General features: G+C 41.9%; 1 protein-coding gene and 1 long non-coding RNA gene across 2 annotated transcripts in view; both read right to left on the bottom strand.

Annotated features, from left to right (window-relative positions):
- The window catches only part of Rap2b (RAP2B, member of RAS oncogene family), a gene marked incomplete in the record, with an annotated part of 3,153 nt that extends 3,053 nt beyond the window's left edge, over positions 1 to 100 (bottom strand). Inside the window, 1 exon segment of the mRNA XM_005393055.2 lies at positions 1 to 100.
- The window catches only part of LOC106149533, a 54,802-nt gene extending 48,216 nt beyond the window's left edge, over positions 1 to 6,586 (bottom strand). The window contains exon 1 of the long non-coding RNA XR_001235787.1: positions 6,504 to 6,586. This is a non-coding gene — a long non-coding RNA (uncharacterized LOC106149533). The remainder of the gene's footprint in view (positions 1 to 6,503) is intronic.
- Positions 6,587 to 17,721: the final 11,135 nt, after the last annotated feature.

Below are 17,721 nucleotides of genomic sequence, written 5' to 3'. Positions count from 1 at the left end.
GCAGCCCGGCCCTCCAGTCCCCTCCCCGCCCGCCGGGGCGAGCATGCCCAGTGCGCCGCGGCCGCGCCCCGCCCGAGCTTCCGCTCCTGGTTTTCTGCTGGGTCGGGCGGGGGCGGGACGGTGGGCAGGGCTCGCGATTTGAGTCCGGAGGAGCGGAGACCGGAGTGCGCCGAGCCTAGAGCTGGATGAGGCGCTGTGCGCGCCGCGAGTCGCGACCGCTCGGACGGGAGGATGGGTGCGTGCAGAGCGCGTCGCTCCGCGGGACCGAGCGGCCGCAGAGCGGGTCGCCGCCCCGGCTCCGGGCGGGTGTGTGTCCGCGGGCCGCCCAGCCCAGGGGCGCACCCGCCCCACGCTCTAAACCTCCGCCACCGAAGCGGTGCTCCGCCCCGGCTGGCCCTTCGGCTGCGCACGCCCGGGACAGAGAGAACCGGAGGAACTCCGCCTGTGACAGTGTCCCGAATAGCGATGGAGCGGCCCTGGGAGCCCCGAGCGCTCCTCGCCCGGACGGATCCCGTCCTCCTCCCCCGAGGCTCTGGCCAAAACCCGGAAAGGCGGACGGCATCCCAATCCCGGAGTCTCGGGGTGCCTGCAGTCAGGGCATGCTCAAACGGCAGAGCAGCCTCTCGGGCTTGGAAGTAGGAAGCCTTCGCACCACACACCCACACTCCGTCTCAAATTACCTCTCCCAGACTCTGAACTCATTGGTCCCGGGGCGCGAGTCTCACACCCCCAAGTGTCTCTCCATTGGCTGCAGGCAAGGCTGTATCAGTTTGGGCTGCTTCATTGGCTGAAAAGTAGCCTCCGCTCGCGATTGGTTATTTATAGAGATTGAGTTGGGAGGCAAAGGCACAGCTGTTCTTTCTCCGCTGCTCCCCGCCCCCCTCCTCCCACTTCCCCAACCCAGTCGTTTTGAAGCTAAGAGTGAAAAAAGAAGAGGAATTTAGGCGGAGAGCTGAGAACTAAATATAGTCCTTTGTTGGTGCCTTAGAGAGAGTCTGACTTCTCGGTGCCCAGTCACGACTGTCCCCTAAAGAGAGCAGCCAGGACTGATTACAGTTCTTGGTCTATAAGAAACGGAGATTCTACCGTTTCTTTTTTTCTTTCTTTCTTTTGCAAGGGTGGGTGAAGGCACCAGATGAGAAACGAGCCACTTGGAGCTCGTTTCACCTGGAGAAGTGAGGCGCAGTGTCCAGGCTTGCCTCTCAGGAAATGTCTACGCTGCTGGGCGGTAGTCGCTAGGTTTGGCTCGCATTTCCAGGAGGTGCGAGGGAGCTGCCTCGACTTGTTCGGAGTCTCCCCGGTTCCCCACGAGGGGAGATGTCAAGACCTGTCTGCAGACGGCGCTGGCAGCGTGAGCACCAAGTGGGTGGGGAGGGATCTGAGCGTCAACCTGGCTTTGTGACCTGCAGTTTACATCAGCTGCTGCTGCTGCTGCCTTCGCCCTCGTCCGAGGGACGGACCCTGCAGTGTGCTGACACTGGGTTTCAGTTCCTAGTCCCCCCGTGACTCATGGCCACGTTTGCGAGTTACCGTCTCCAAACCCCTGACTAGCTCCCAGCAGGAAGTGACCCAGGACGAGGTACCGGCAGGACTAGGGCCGCAGCCTCGCCCTGGGCGCAGTGAGGGATTCTAACGCCTGCGCCTTGCCCTGCCTTTTAGTACAGCGAGGGCTTTCACCTTGACTATCGGAGTGTTTGGATATCATTACGCTTACGTAATTCTCCGGGAAAATCTCCAGGAGACAAATTCTCCTGTAATGTAGCTGGATAGGACACTACCAACCCTTACCCAGTGTTTAATGTCTGCCAATTAATATTATACTCATTTTACAGATAGGACCCTGAAGCCCTGAAAGGTTCAGTAGCTTGCTTGAGATTCCACAGCTAGAAAGCGATAGAGCTTAGGTTCCAACACAGTAGCTGCAGAGCCTGGTCTCACCAGTTACTGGTCTAACGTGCTCACAAGAAAATTCCCAGTTTTTACTCATTCTTAGGTTGAACCCAGAGGCGGTCGGACTGGCTCTTAGACCCAGCCAGGGGAACCTGTGCCTGTCACCAGCGAAGGCTCTCCTCTGGCACTGTCCCTCCCCACAGAGGCCAGGTAATGACCATCTAGATGCTGAACCCTCTTCTGGACCAGCCCCCAGGTACTCTGAACTCTGGAAAGCTCGGCCCATTTTGGGGTGCCAAACTCACTTCCAGATCTGCGTGGGACTCTGAATTGAACCCTGCATGCGAGAACCCTGTATGCTTTTTATTGCGGTGTGCACTCCTAGGTGCTTTAGCACAGGAGGAAGTGTCCGTTGAGGTCAGTTTTATCTTCCCTTATGCATTCTAGGCTGTCTTAGGGACGTCCAAGAATTCCTGATTCACCTTGGGTGTCCAGGTCCTTCTGGAGAGGTATTTCTTAAGGTGGAAGGACAGATCATATTTTTACACTTTCTTATCTTGATTTATAACTTAAACACTAAGATAATGCAGTGTGGGCCTGCGTGTGTACTCTTACCACAAAGGTGTGGTTCTGAGTGTGACACCGAATATGCTTTATCCTTATAGGTCTAGTGTCTAATCTCAAGTATCGGATATTAATTATTGCCTTGGGTCTTGGACAAGTTCCTTAAGGTTCCTGGATTTAGTTTCCTATCTTTAAAATGCTGATAGTAAAAATTGCCTTACTCACTTAGCTGTACAAAGAAACGTGGCGAGAATCTAGTCACCAAAGCCATCATTTTGCAGCGGAGAAGGCTGAGCAGAATTAGAACTCTGGCTGCACTTTCCACAGTGCCGTAAGGGTAGTGATTAACAACTAATGGAGAGGCGCAGTGGCCCATGCGGACAGTCCCAGCACTTGAGAGGCTGAAGCAGGAAGATTGAGAGTTCAAGGCCAGATTGGGCTAACTAGTGAGATCTTGTGTCAACCATCCAACCAACCAACCAACCAACCAGCCAACCAAACAAACAAAGCATAAAGCCAATGGTTGGAAACCTGCTTTGAAAGCTGCAGTACCCAGACCCATGCAGCCTGATAGCCCATCTGGGAGGGACCATCCATTAGACTCTAGGTAACCATATGGATGAGTACTACTGAAGCTTGATCCCTCTTCAGGACCAGAGAGATTTGCATAGTTTCTACTGTGAATTCTTTACTCACAATTTTTATTACACTCATATTATCTCCCACAAAGACTTACCACGGTGTACTGGGATTAAAGATAAAGGAAATTTTACTGATGTATAAGTTTTAAGCTTGGCCACTTCCTCCGATGTTAGATTTTTTTTACCCCCACTTACAGCATGAATCATTATCCTATACTATAATTATTGACACAGCTAAATCTGGTACCCTAAACACTATATGAATTACTTGAGGCCATGGTCCATGCCTTATTCATCGTCTTTCTCATCATTTACCACAGCAGGAGGTCTTTAATAAATATTTATTGATGAATGATGAATGCTACTTTATTCCTTTTCTGAATTGCATTTATGACATATATTGTCCTAGGAGAGACATAATATTTCCCAGATCTAAAGAAAAATGTATAGCTAGTGTTTCAGTTTCCCTGAGTCAAAGATGCTAGGCTGATGAAAGTCTACACTTAGTTGAATAGAAACTCTCAACTAGTGTTATCTTGGGAAAAGACACCACAACATTCCATGGATTAATACTTTCTCTGATGAAGGCGAGATATTTTCAGATAACCTGAATAGTCTTTTCTGGAAAACAGTCTAAAGTAAAAGCTACCAGGTAAGGACAGCTCAGCTTTGCATACTGAATGTTTAAGCAGAAGTTCTATCCTCACTTCTGCTCTTACAGGGGTATTGCTCCACTCCTTTTAAGGTGCTAACATTCAAGGAATGTTAGGATGTGCATCTTTTAAATCTTACAGAAAAAAAAAAAAAAAAAAGAAACAAAAAGAAATATTCCCTCCTTGCTGGTCTTTCTCATTTACATAAAGAAGAGATTGATTTCATTGATGTTTGTACTGTTAGCTAGTGTCACCTATAGGTAAACACGTATAGACAAATTCTTCTAATTTTGAAAACACCAAGGGTAGGTTGATAGTGGCCATGTATCCTTATTTTAAAATGGAAGCGCAAGATTAACTTGGTCTTGCAAAATTTTCGATAAATATTTGTTAAAGTAACTAAACATGTTACTGTATAATATAACTATCTGGCCAACTTTAGGATGTTTTACCAGTGATCCTTTTAAAATAAGCTCCAGTAATACCTCTAAACATATTTTATATATTGACGAAAACATTACTGTTTCATGCTGTTCATACTATTGAGATTACATCTTGCATAGCCAACATATTATACACATCACTTAATATACTACCCACTATTCATATTATACTGTGAGCAGCCCTCTTGTAACAATAAAGACTTGTATTACCTGTAAAGATACTTTTTATATCTTAAAAAATCATAAAACTCTAACATGGTAACTAAAGAGAGTTAAGACATGCCTAGTTGTACAATTAGTATCTGCTTATATCACTTGTACTCCAGTTTCTTTTTCTTGTTTTAATTATTCTTTAACAAACAAGAATCATCCTTGTCTCCATACAGAAGCCATCCTGAGCTGAAGTGTCATTCAAACGTAGACTAACACCACAAGACGACTAAGTTTGTGTCCCATTATCAGCTCTTATTAATTGTTTGGTATATTATCTTTGTTCTTTTACTGGATTTTAGAAAAAAAAAAACAAAATAAAGTCCCTCTTCTTTAAGATAAATGAGCTGACCTTTTCTCTCATGTCTTAGATTTTACCTGACACCTGATCTGTAGTTAAAACAAAAGAAAACACCACAATCCACTTGTAGCTTGACTTTTCATGATGAATGTACCCTCTCAAGGGAAATTTTAGAGAGATTTCATTGATCCTAGTTTTCTTAGTTGAAAGCTCAATTTCAGATTCCAGTCTGTTTAAGATATGACTCCTCAGTACCTTCTGTTCCAGAAAACTAAATTTAGAAAGAATGGGAGAAATTGCTTAGCTACATTGCAAGGAATTTTTCTGTCACTCTTTTTCTCACCAACCACGAGGAGCCCCTCTTGCTCCTGGAGGGCTGAGAATCAGCACTGACCTTGCTGTGTGATCGAAGCCTGTCACTCTTTCTGCACAGTGGCTCCGGTGAGTCTTTGAGACTGTGGTTTTGATAGAGATAATGAGAGTTTATATTGGTAGAAAGGAAGTTTTCTTTGTAAATTATTCCCCACGAAAGAGCCTGTTTTAAGGAATCTGCCCAATGGGAGCTCTGTTTTACTGGCAGTTACATAATCTAGCAATTAAGAGATAGAGCACAGGTCTGTAAGTGTTGGCTAAGGGAGATAACACAGAATCGCAGCATTCCATCTATTCAAATAGTTTTGTGATTGTTTCACTCAGTTCTGTCATGGTTGTTTTTAACTCCTTTGAAGAACCTTGAAATATGTTTTAAAGCTTATGCATAAAAGGGAGATTATTGTTCTGTTATTCAACTATTATAATATGGATATATTACCACAAAATATAAAAATTAAGTCCCTTCTACTAAGGAAGTTATATTCTCAAAAAAAACCCTCTCGTTACCTTGTAGAATACAATTTTATGGAAAATCCTGCACACATTCAATATTTCTGTGTTATGGTATGTGCTAAATATTCTAAGTAGTGTTCTTGTCCCCCAATAACCAGATGATAAATGTTTCAGGTTTTACAGGCCCATACCATCTTTTTTGCAGTTACTTAGTTCTGTCCTAGCATGGGAACTGCCATAGACAACATGCAGATAAATGGGATATATTCCAGTCATACTTTCTTTGTGAAAACAAGTGGTGAACTGAACTTGGCCTGCAGGCTCATAGTTTATCAATTACTAAACCACATATTGAGGGAGAAAAAAGTCCTTGTTGCTGTAGTTTCTTTTAACAAAAGTGAGATACTAATATGTCCATAGATGTAGTCACAGTTCTTGGTCGTAAACCTTAGTAAAATGTCCTTCAAACAGTAAATGTAAGCCAGGTATAGTGTAATCCAGCACTCAGGAGGCTGAGATTAAAAGATCAGATCATTTTGAGTTCAAGACCAGCCTGGGCTACAAAGTGAGATCAAACCCAGCCTGAACTGTATAAGAAGACCCTGTGTCAAAAAGACAAAAAAAACCCCAAACAAACAGACAAAAAAACAGTAAGTGTATATCAACTGTCAGTGTATTACAATGTATATAATGGTCAAAGTATAGTAAATTTTCTCATGGTTGGGTCAAAATGCCAAAAACTTATAATTCAAAGGAGGAAAAGTTTGGGCCCATCATGGTGACAAACACCTCTAATCCTAGCTCTTGAGAGGGTGAGGCAGAAGGATTGCCACAAGTCAGAGGCCAGCCTGGACTGTAAAGCAAGAACCTGGAGAGACAGACAGATAGACAGACAGACACAGAGACAAACAGAGATGACAGAGAAAACAATTTAAATAAATATTAAATAAAGGAAGAGAGATGTATTTTGGCTCACATTTCAGTAGCCTCAGTCCTCGCATGCTCAGCTCACTCCAAGGCAGAACATCATGGCATGGCATGGCAGGGGATGCTCACAATGTGGTGACTGGAAAGCAGAGTGAAAGGAGAAAAGGGAGGGAGTGAAACCCTTCCAGGCCACACCCCCAGTGACCTGTTTCTTCCAATCAGGCCCAAGCTCTTAAGAGCAAGCCAGCTATAAGTTTCCATAATCCAATCACCTTCCAGGATCCCTGCCTAGGAGTATATGACACTCTATGGGACACCTGGAAATAAACCATAGCATTCTACCACTACCCCCTAAAAGCCTCATGTGTATCCATTTATCCAAAATACATTTAGTCCATCCTTAAGACTTGCAAAGGTGCTAACAGTTCCAACATTACTGAAAGGTCCAAGTACCATATCTCCTCTGACAGTCAAAGGAAACTGTTAGATATAAGCCCTGTAAAAATCAAAGAAAAGTTAAACATTTCCAATGTACAGTGGCAAAGGGTAAACATTTTCATTCCAAAGGGAGCAGTGGGAGGATAGGTCAATCCCATAGTTGCACGTCCAGTAGCCACAGCAAACTGTGGTGAGCTATAAACTCTGAAGGGCTTGGACGGCCCGCCCCTGCGTCGTTGCCAGTGGTTGCAACCCCATGGCTTTTCTCTTGGGCTGGCTTTTCTCACATGTCCCACACTGGGCTTCTCCAACTCCTTGTGCTCTCCAGTGCACTTTCAGCTTCCCTTTCACAACTTCATGCGCTGCTGTCTTAAGGGCATATTACCTGGCTTCCCAGAACTTCTTCTGAAATCTAGGTAGAAACCTTTCTGACCCTACAGCTCTTCTATTCTGCATGTCTATAAACCAGCACCATAAGGATGGATGACAGCAAGTAGTGCTGCAGGTGGAGCAACAGCCGGACTTCCTTAGATCACTACTTCAGGAGTCTGTGAATGTTTTGAGGGTTGACCACTACAAATGGAATCCTGAGGAACAAATTCCCTAGACCTTTCCCAGGGTACCCGGAGGTTCTCTTCTCAAAGCAAATTCTTTCAGTTTTGGAATTTTGACCCTGCATGAGTGGTGTCATACTGGTTCTGCTTATGGTCTTAAGGCATTTTCCCCAATGTCCTGTTGTAAAGAACTTGGTTTCTTTTTAATGTTAATCATTTAAACCGGGCGTGGTGGTGCACACCTGTAATTCCAGCCCTCAGGAGGCTGAGGCAGGAGGATCATTGCAAGTTCAAGACCAGCCTGGGCTACAAAGTGAGCAAAAGTCCAGCCTGAACTACATAGAGAGACCTGTCTCAAAAAAAAAAACAAAAAACAAAAAAAACAAAAAACAAAAAAAAATCCTTTAGCAAATAAGCTCTCTTCCAGTCCAATTTTACAGGCCCTGACTTTACTAGAGCTTCCCTTCTGCTCAAATTCAAAACTTTTAAAATCATTCATTCATGCTGTTTGTTCTTGATTTTCAAAGTAGAGTTGGCTTAAAAACCCCTATCAGTACCCATGCCACAGCCCTAACTTTAGACTGTCTTGAAATTCCATCTACCACATTAATTAGTCCATTGCTCTGAATCTCAGTCTCCTGCAAGGTCAGGACATAGGCAAAATGTAGTCAAATTTTCTGCCAGAGTATAACACACATGGTCTTGAGTCCAACTGCAGGTAGAATCCTTGTTCTAAACTGAAACCTCCTGAGCCTGGTCTTTACCATCTGTATTTCTAGCAGTTCCAAGCAGAATCTCTCACCAAACTTAGTTTATAGCATTTTAGGCCTACTTCTCCAGCTGCGTCTCAAAACCACTCCAAATTCCTCTCATGAACCAGTTCCAAAGAGGCTTCTGAACCACTCGATCAGGTATAGATCCAGCAACAACACTACTTTTCTACTATTAAATATGTCTAGTCACTTCCCTTGTCACTGAGACGCAATATTGGGTACCTGCAAATTAAAGGAAGAAGTTTATTTTGTATCACTGTTTATATAGGTTTCATTCAAAGTCCCCTGGCTCCAAAGCAGGACGGCACGTTGTAGGGGCATGGTGGAGGAAAAGTCACTTCAAATTCTATATAATTTATAAAATGCTAATGTAGATGTCTTTACACAAGTAATATTCTCAGCAGTTAAGGCATCAACCATGTTTTATTGAACATCTCTTTGTATTTATTTGTAATTGTTGTTTATGAATAAGGGTTATGTTATATATGAGGATATAATAGTCCTATGTCAGATGTATGGCTTAAAATATATATATAATATATATAAATATATATTTATATATATATTATACATATATACATTTTTCCCTCCCAGTACCGGAAATCAAACTCATGATCTTGTGCATGCCAGGCAGGCACTGTGCCACTGAGCTAAATCCCCAGTCCCGGATTGAAAATAATTTATCAGTTTATGACTAGTCTGACTTGTGTATGGTTTTCAATTGATATCTTCAAAATATTTCTATTCTGAATTTATTGGTCTCTTCCTTTATAGGTTTCCTTTGTGGATTTCATACCACAAATAGGAAGATACATCATACGCCAAAGTTTTATATGACTAGGGCTTTCTTCTAGCATTTTTATAGTTACACTGTGGCTTGCTTGTCAATTGATAGTAAAGACAGAGTAAAATCCAAGTAATGAGATAGTCACTGAATGGAAGTTTCTGAGTAAGGAACTAGAAAAGTCTGAAAACTCTGGTGAGAAGGAGAATCCTTCTTCCCTATCAGGAAAGGAGCCAAGAGACTTGAAAATGAACTGAGGAGGTGAAAACTTGCAAAGCTGCAAATAACCTCTCCATAGGTAAAAACAGCAATGCACCTTCTGGAAAAGGGAAGTCAGATGTGAGTTTCAGAATCTGGGTGGAAATGAAATTGTTTCCAACAGCGCCTGTGTAGCACACAGCATCATAAGCTAGGCTGCTAAATTTGGGTCACAGAAATTTGCGCAGATACAAATTCAGCTTTATTTTTATTAAGATAGTAGTCATAATTCCCCTTAAGTATGTCAAATCAGATGTTGAAAATTCTGAAAATTTTTGTAGCACATATACAATTATAAAATGAACTGTGCATCCCTCATATGCCTGTATCCTCAGTGAAGACACACACTTAGCTGTAATTAAAAATTTCATTACTAATGGGAAATTAAGTGAACTCAATAGAACTGTCTCACTCACGTAGTCTCTTGAGTTTCCCTTTGTATTGCACGCTGAATTATGATAAAACTTTAACTACCTGAACTCTCAAAGAATGAATCATTTAGAGTAGTTGAATATTTGTCCACAAAATATTCCTGCTGTCCAGTGTTCTTTCACAATAAGAAAAATATTTATATTCTTTTCATTATGTAGGCAGTATATTTTTATTGTTTAGAAAAGCAGAAAGAATAAAATGAAAATAAGTTATCAGAACATAAAAAGTTAACATTGTGGTAGCAATGGAGCTATTTTATGTATTACACCAAGCCAATTTTCTCAAGACTCTCTTAACTTACAGCTCCATTTAGGTTTCAGGTATTCTGTAAACTGCTGTTCAGGAAATAGAAAGTCAAATAGACATCCTAAGTACCTGTTTGGTGAATAGTTTCTCTCTTGTTAAATAGTTTTATGGTAGAAATTTTTGTATCTCTTATACTAAAGTTGTTGCAGTGCTGTTGAGGTCAAATACTCAGAAGTTGTTCCGTGGATAAAGTTCCCAGTGGTGGGCTGGTTTGGGACTGGGAGCTGGTTTGCCCTGAACGTGGGATAAAGCATGTTTGGGTTCATGACCTCTGGGGAGCAGATCATGGCCGCCTGTCTGCACAGCCATGAGTCAAGCTGTAGCTGTGTTCTCCAAAATGGTTTTGTCACTCTCCAGAAATTATCTTCCCCTTTGTTGCCGACAGTGCCCTTTGATGTGTCAGTAGCATTCAAAACGGCAGGCAGTGACTTCTGCATCACTGACACATTTCTACTCTCTTTGTCTGTGTGCAGCCAGGCTTCTGTTTTCTCTGTTTATCCAGAGGCTAAAAAGAAAACTGCCCCCTACCCTTTCCCAAGTGTATCCTAGTATGTTGAGATTTATTCTCAAGCCTAAAAACTCTTTATTAAAATAAAAGAAACTTTTGCTGGCATGGATTCAGACCCCAATTTTCTCTAGACTCTTCTTAGAGTTGGATTTGAATAGAATACCAAGCATAAGCAATACTTAAAATTAGGTATTTATTTTAAGGATGGAATGAGAATTCCTGAATATTATGTGCCTGATAAGTCTATTTTTTCATTAAACCTCACATGCAGTAAAATTTTCTATTGTGAATAACACTTTTTCTATAAGCTGACTCAGAGTTAATATTCCTGTGGCTGGAATAGAGCAGTGGTATCTGTTCTGGGTGAGCTGAAGAACTGTATAGAAAAAGGATAGTTTTGTTATCCTCAGATAATCCTGTGGTTCTGAGAAGACGCTTCATTAAATGTAAACAAAAGTGGTGTGAGGAAGTTGAATATGACAATAGAAGCTATCTGACTTTCCTGGCATTATTTGCAGACAGATATTTTGGAGCACACCCATAATCCTAGCAACTCAAGCTGAGGCAGGAGGGTCACAAGTTAGAGAGCAATCTGGGCAAGTAAACAACACTCTTTCTAGAAATAAATAATATAAAGACTGCGGACCTGGCATAGTAGTAAGGCACCCCAGGAGCTTAAGCCTCACTATCAAAACAAACAACAATATAAACCAAGCATTATGATCTCTAGGGCCAGGCAGTTTTCCAAATGTCAAACTTTCAAACTATTCTTATTTGGTTTCATTCAGATAAGCTTTTATTAGTATACAAAGCTCAAGTTAAATCAGACCCACTTTATATGACTTTTTTATATCAAGATTTAGAGCTTCAACCTAAGCTGCTTTCATCCTAAAATGCAGGCCAGGTAGGGACAAAAGGACAAGGACAGTCCAGGAAATGCACTGTTCTGTAGGGGTCTGAGTCAGCACTGGGAAGGTAAAAGAAGAGATGGTTGAGGCTCAGAAATGTGATTCAAGGACAGCAGGAAACATCTAAGAAAAAGAGAATATCTGTTCAATAGAGAGATTATGTTTAGATAGTCTGGGTTTGCTATAATGGTGTATCTTGAGCAAAGTGACTACTATAGAATAGCAACTTCCCTTGATCCTTAAGATCAAGGTAGCAACAACATTGGGACCCACATCTTCAACATTTGATGCCAGAGTTTGCAGCTCTGGTGGCTGCCGAAGCTGCAGAGGCTCCGGGATAGATTGCCACACCAACAAGCAGTCACTTGTGCCAGCAGAACCAACAATCACTTGGGGCATTGGCAGCTTTGACCAAGATCCCAATAAAATGAGCTGATCCAGGACTAAACACGATTCGTAGAGCAGGCAGGAAAACTGATCAGGGCAAGAGCAAGGGAGATGACCTGAATGGCTCCAGGGGCTGTGTGTGAGGAGCCAGGGAGGTCTGCACTTCCTGCAGCATAGGGTCTAAGGCAAAATAAGAATAATAAGATATGTGACTGTGGTCCTCTTACTCCTCAGTCCAATATAGAAAATTAAGCATAATATAGAAAATTAAGATGTAAAGGCAATTGTCTAGATACGTTTTTCAATCAGGCACAAAATTTTCTAACATCCCTTGTCCCTATAAGATTTCCTGACTTTATTTTTTTTTTATTTTAAAGAGAAAGAAACAAAAAAACCCCCCCAAAATTCCAAAACAATATGATAGGAGGGTAGCAATGGTGAATACATTGCATATTGTTATCTTTAGGTTAGCTACTCAGAGTACAAGATAGCGACATTTAATTGTCCAGACAATATTAGCACAAACCTATCTTTGCAATGAACTGAGAGAATTTAGCAGCATAACTATTTTAACTATTATATATAATATATATAATAACTAATAAAATATATATATATATATCCTTTTGCTTTTTTCTTCCTTCTTTTTTCCCATTCCCCTAAACCAGATTCTCTCTCCTTTTGAAGTTTCTTCCCATTTTATAACATAACATTGGTTCACATTTACTCTTTCAACTTCTCAAACTAGGGAGACAATACGATGTTTACAAATTTTCGTCGGGTTTATTTCACTTATGAGTATGGGCTCAAGTTGCATCCATTTACCTATAAAAGTCTCCAGTTTATCCTTCTTTGTGCCTGAGTAATACTCCATTATATAAAAAGATCGTATCATTTTTATGCACTCCTTGGCTGATAGGTATTTGGGTTGTTTCCAAGATGCAGCTATTACAAATTGTACTGATATAAACATGGATGCACATATATCTCTGTAGTATGATGTTTTTAATTCTTCTGGGAAGATACCCAGAAGGAGAATGGCTGGGTCAAATGGGACCTCCAATCCTAGTTTTTTGAGGAATCTCCACACTGATTTCCACAGTGGTTGTACCAGTCTACACTCCCACCAACAGTGGAGAAGAGTTCCTTTTTCCCCAAAGCCCCTCCAGCATTTATTATTGGTTGATGTCTTGATGATAGCCGTACTTTCTGGAGTGAGATGGAATCTCAGTGTTGTTTTAATTTGCATCTACTAAATGACCAGTGATACTGAACATCTTTTCATATATTTGTGTGCCATTTGTTTCTTCATCTGAAAAGTGCATATCAATCTCAGATGCCCATTTTTGGACTGGGTCTTTAAATTTGGGACGTCTGACTATTTTGAGTTCTTCATACATTCTCAATAGTAAACCTTTGTCTGAGTAACATCTGGCAAACATTTTTTCCCACATTGTGGGTTGTCTCTTCACTCTATTGGTGGTTTCTCTTGCTGTGCAAAAGCTTTTTAACAAGATGAGATCCCAGTTGTTGATTCTTTGTGATAGTTCCTGCGCAGTAGGGAATTTATTCATAGTCTTTGCCTAAACCAATGTCTTCAAGCGTGTCACCTATTCTGTCTTCCAGGAGATTTAATGTTTCTGTCTTAATATTTAGATCTTTGGTCCATTTTGAATTTAGCTTAGTGTATGGTAAGAGATATAAGTCCAATTTAAATTTTCTACATGTGTGCTGACCTTATTTTTGATGTCTTCTAATGTTACTGTAAACTGAAAGAATTAGAAATACTTATAGCTCCACTAAGTAGGAAGTTCAACTAAAGGGATATAGAATTAAACATATTAGGGTTTATTTGCCACATAACAACAAAACCTATACTGGAGCTCTTCTGACTTTGTTTTAAGAACTCAGTGTACGGAAATGTTGTCCCAGGAAGCAAGTTAGCTTTGGGGCAGAATGAAAGTGAGCTAAAAGAGCTGGGTGATGAGGAGGGCCAGCTGTCTTACCTTTCTCTCTCTCTCTCTCCACCTTTCCCTATTCCTTCCCATGGCTCCTTCCTTTCTTTCCTACACTATTGGGCTTTGAATCCAGGCCTCACACATGCTAGATAAGTGCTCTACCCCAAGCCATATCCCCAGCACTTCTTCTTTCTTATTTTGATTATTGTCCAGAGCAACCTCAAACTTGAATCTTCGATCCACCTGTCTCAGCCTCCTTAAGGGCAGGAATTACAGGTGTTGTTCACCAAGCTAAGCCACTCTCTTATCTTTTTGTTGAAACTTCATTTGAAATGACTTACTTGTTTTCAAGTTCGGTTGTGTACATGATACAAGGTTTTATATAAGCTAGCTTTGGTTCACACAAAACCAGCAAAAAATTAACTCAAAATATTTTTTTGGCTACTGTTGACCTACCACATAAATGAAGGAATGCTGGATTTTTAGACTGACAAAATTAGTTTTAAAATTTAATTTTAAAGAAGAGAAAGTTTAGACAACTTACTTTTTTTAGAGCCTAACTCCAAGAGAGCCCCCATCTACCCCATCTCTCAGCGATCACACCTTTGTGTAATCCACACCCTGGGGTGGTCCTCACCCATGGTGGGTGTAACGGTTGATACACTGTGCCAGCTTGAGAAGTTCAGAAGTTTAACTAAGTGACTCAGCAGGGGGCCAATGGAAGTCTCACTTTGTGAATATCTTCCTCCTGTGCAAGAAGAGGGCACAGGGATGATGTGAGTCCTCCATGCCCTTTGGGTGGAGCAGCTGGCTTACAATATAAGGGACAATTTGCTCTTGTCGCTTTTGCTGTCTTCTGCTGCCTTGAAGTATTGCCCCTGTGCCATGCCACACTGCCTTGGAGCCAGATGATTATGGACTGAAACCTCCACAAATTGTGAGCTAGATCAACCTTTCCTTCCTTAATTTTGGGCATCAGGTATTTTATCTCAACAATGAGAAAAAAGTAACCAAGACAGAATTTGGTACCTGAGAAGTGGGTTGTTGCTGTGACTATACCTGACCATGTGGTTCAAGAGCCTTTGGGAATGGCTTGTGGGAAGAGTTTTAAAAAGTTGAGAAATGTTGCCTGAAAGAGTAGAGCTGGAACACTTTAGGCTGCTCTGTATAGCAGATTCTGGTCAGAGGTTAGAAAGACCTCCCCAAAACCAGTAAAAACCAGCTTGGGAGGTTTCTGCTGGAAAGAAGCACTACTTTGATTGTTGAACTCCAGATGATGTGTGTTATGGCTTGGCAGAAAGTTTGTCTGCATTTGATTTGTGTCCAGAAACTCTGCCTGAGACTGAGATTAAGGCTGGTGGACTAATTAATCTGGCAGAAGAAATTTCAAAGCAGTCAAATGTTGAGGCACTGGCATGGCTATTGTTGGGGGCTTTTAGCTAGATTTGTATTGTGAATCAAGAGAAAAGAGCCCAGCAGGATGATTTAAAATCTTGTGAGTTTGGCCAGAAAGAAAGCTCCAGTAAAGCTGTGGACTGCAAAGATAGAGCTGAGGAGATCTCCATTGCTGAGAAGGAACAGGAGAATAGAAAAGACAGCCTGAGGGAGTCACAAGTAGAAGCAAGTCTCCATCCTTTGCAGCCTCAAAACTGCAAAAGTGAAAGACTTTGCTGTGAGAACAAAGCTGCAGAGCATCATGTCTCAGAATGGAGTCAGCATAGAAAATCTGTTCCTCAGAATTGGATTCAGAGTGCCCAGTGATTCAGGCACTTAACCCCTATGGCCAAGAGAGGAAAGCTTGGCTACTGCTCCAGGTGGCTGCAGACCTTGGCATCATCCACGTAGAGGTGGTTTTAGGTGCATGGCGAATGCAAGAGTTCTGAAGTTAAAGAGGCTTCCACCTCAATTTCAGAAGGCCTGGGAGGCCAGGCAGTGTGCCTTTGAGAGGGCAGTGTGTGAAGCTGTGTGTGTGAAGCCGAAGGTGCAGTGGAGACCCCAGGAGTTTGGAAAAGCCAGGAACATGGATCATCTAAGGAAAGCTTCAAGGATGGAGTAAAGCATGCCTAAGAGAGAAGCTGTGGGAGCTCTAACCACCAGAAGCACCAGTGGGGTGGAGCCACTCAAGCTTTTTGGAGTTCACAATTTGCCACAGACAGCTTCAGATACTGAACATGGAACTACAGGGCTTAATGTTGGTTCTGCTGGATTTTGGATTTGCTTTAGTCCCAATCTTTTGTACTCCTCTATTTGTAACTTTTTTTTTTTTTTGAGTCATTGAATGTCGGAAGTGTCTAACTTTTCATTTGCTCAGGGGCTTGCAGCCCAGAGTTTGCCTTACATCTTGAAGGAGACTTGGGACTTGGATCTTTCAGCAATGCTGAAACTGTTAGGACTTTGACAACTCTTGCAGGGGGACTAAATGCCCTGCATAAATGGATGTACATGAGTCTTTAGGGGCAGGGGCAGGAGTGGAATTTTATGGTTCCAATGTAATACAATGTCAATAGACTTAATACTGATTCTTAAGGATTGTTAAACCCATGTTATAATGTTCAAGTTGTGAAATGGTGAGAATAAGCCTGTCCTTGTATCTGCAGACCAGTTTAAAGAAATGCGTCTGGTTGCCAAATTGACAAGGGTAGATTTTAATGGTTGATACACTGCGTCAGTTTGAGAAATTTAGAAGTTTAACTAAGTGACTCAGCAGGGGGCCAGTGGGGCCTCACTTTGTAAACATCCACATCCTGTGCAAGAGAGCGCACAGAGATGGTGGAAGTGCTACACTCCCCCTGGGTGGGGGTGGCTGGCTTACAATATAAGCGAAGAAAAGAGACTTGCTCTTACTCTCCTCATTGCTTTTCTTGCTTTTGCTGTCTTCTGCCACCTTAAAGTGTTGCCCCTGTGCCATGCCACCTTGCCTTGGAACCAGCTGATTATGGACTGAAATCTCCACAGAGTGTGAGCTTAATCAACCTCTCCTTCCTTAATTTTGGGTTTGGGTATTTTATCTCAGCAATGAGAGAAAAGAAACTAGCACAGTGGGTCAAGGTTGGTCTGATTTTCATATGCTTTCCTAGGGAAATGCACCTCCATTACTGAGTCAGTGACACAGGTAGTGTGTGTGAGGCAGACTGTCTACCACATACTCTTCAGACTTTCCTGTCTTACGTGTCTGTCTCTAGTCCTTTGCCTCTTTCCACTGCCCCATATGTTTGAAATTACAGGCTCCATGAGCACATTTGCTACTTTTTTCTTTGCTATACAGCCTCAGATCATCTCTGCCATTTTCCTCTTTAAAAATTACTTTCTTATTTTTTGTTTTATGCCACATCTATATCTCAATGTTTTCATACCAAAAAAGAGTGTGTGAAAATATAAATGTATATCTACACATTATTAACGTATGCATGTGTATTCCACTCACTTACAACATTCATTTGTTTTTTGCTTGGCCAGCATAGCAGGCTGGGAGTAGCTTTGATACACTGAACCGTCTTTACAATCATTTGTGTTTGGATCTTCAGAGCCAACTTCTTTGTCCCTGGACAGGGCGTTTTTGTTGCTGTTGCTGTTGCTGTTGTTTTGGATATGTCAGATTTTTCTGCCTCTGCAGTAGTCCTTACAATCTCAGGACAATATTGGTTTCTGGACAGGAGAGATTTCTCCATGATGTTATTTATGAATCCTTTTCTCTCCCATTATGTTGATCAGTCCAGCCCCTTACTGGACTTGGGCCTCCAGTGTTGCTCCTCTCCATGGACCGTCAGCCCCAAGCAATGCTAGTGAATACGGCTCATTGTAAAAACCAAAAAACCTGGGAACACAAGCAAGTTGCAATATGGGTGACTCTTAAAGATATAATGTTGAGGTGAAAAACAAAAAAACAGACACAGAACACATTCTATTTGTATAACATTTATAAAAGGCAAAGTCTTTTTCCAGGCATGTGTAATTAGAGAGT

The sequence above is a fragment of the Chinchilla lanigera genome, unplaced genomic scaffold, assembly GCF_000276665.1.
Source record: "Chinchilla lanigera isolate Chin_1 unplaced genomic scaffold, ChiLan1.0 scaffold00047, whole genome shotgun sequence".
Lineage (NCBI taxonomy): Eukaryota > Metazoa > Chordata > Mammalia > Rodentia > Chinchillidae > Chinchilla > Chinchilla lanigera.
The sequence above is the reverse complement of the archived record's forward strand: the minus strand, read 5'-3'. Positions and strand labels throughout refer to the sequence as shown.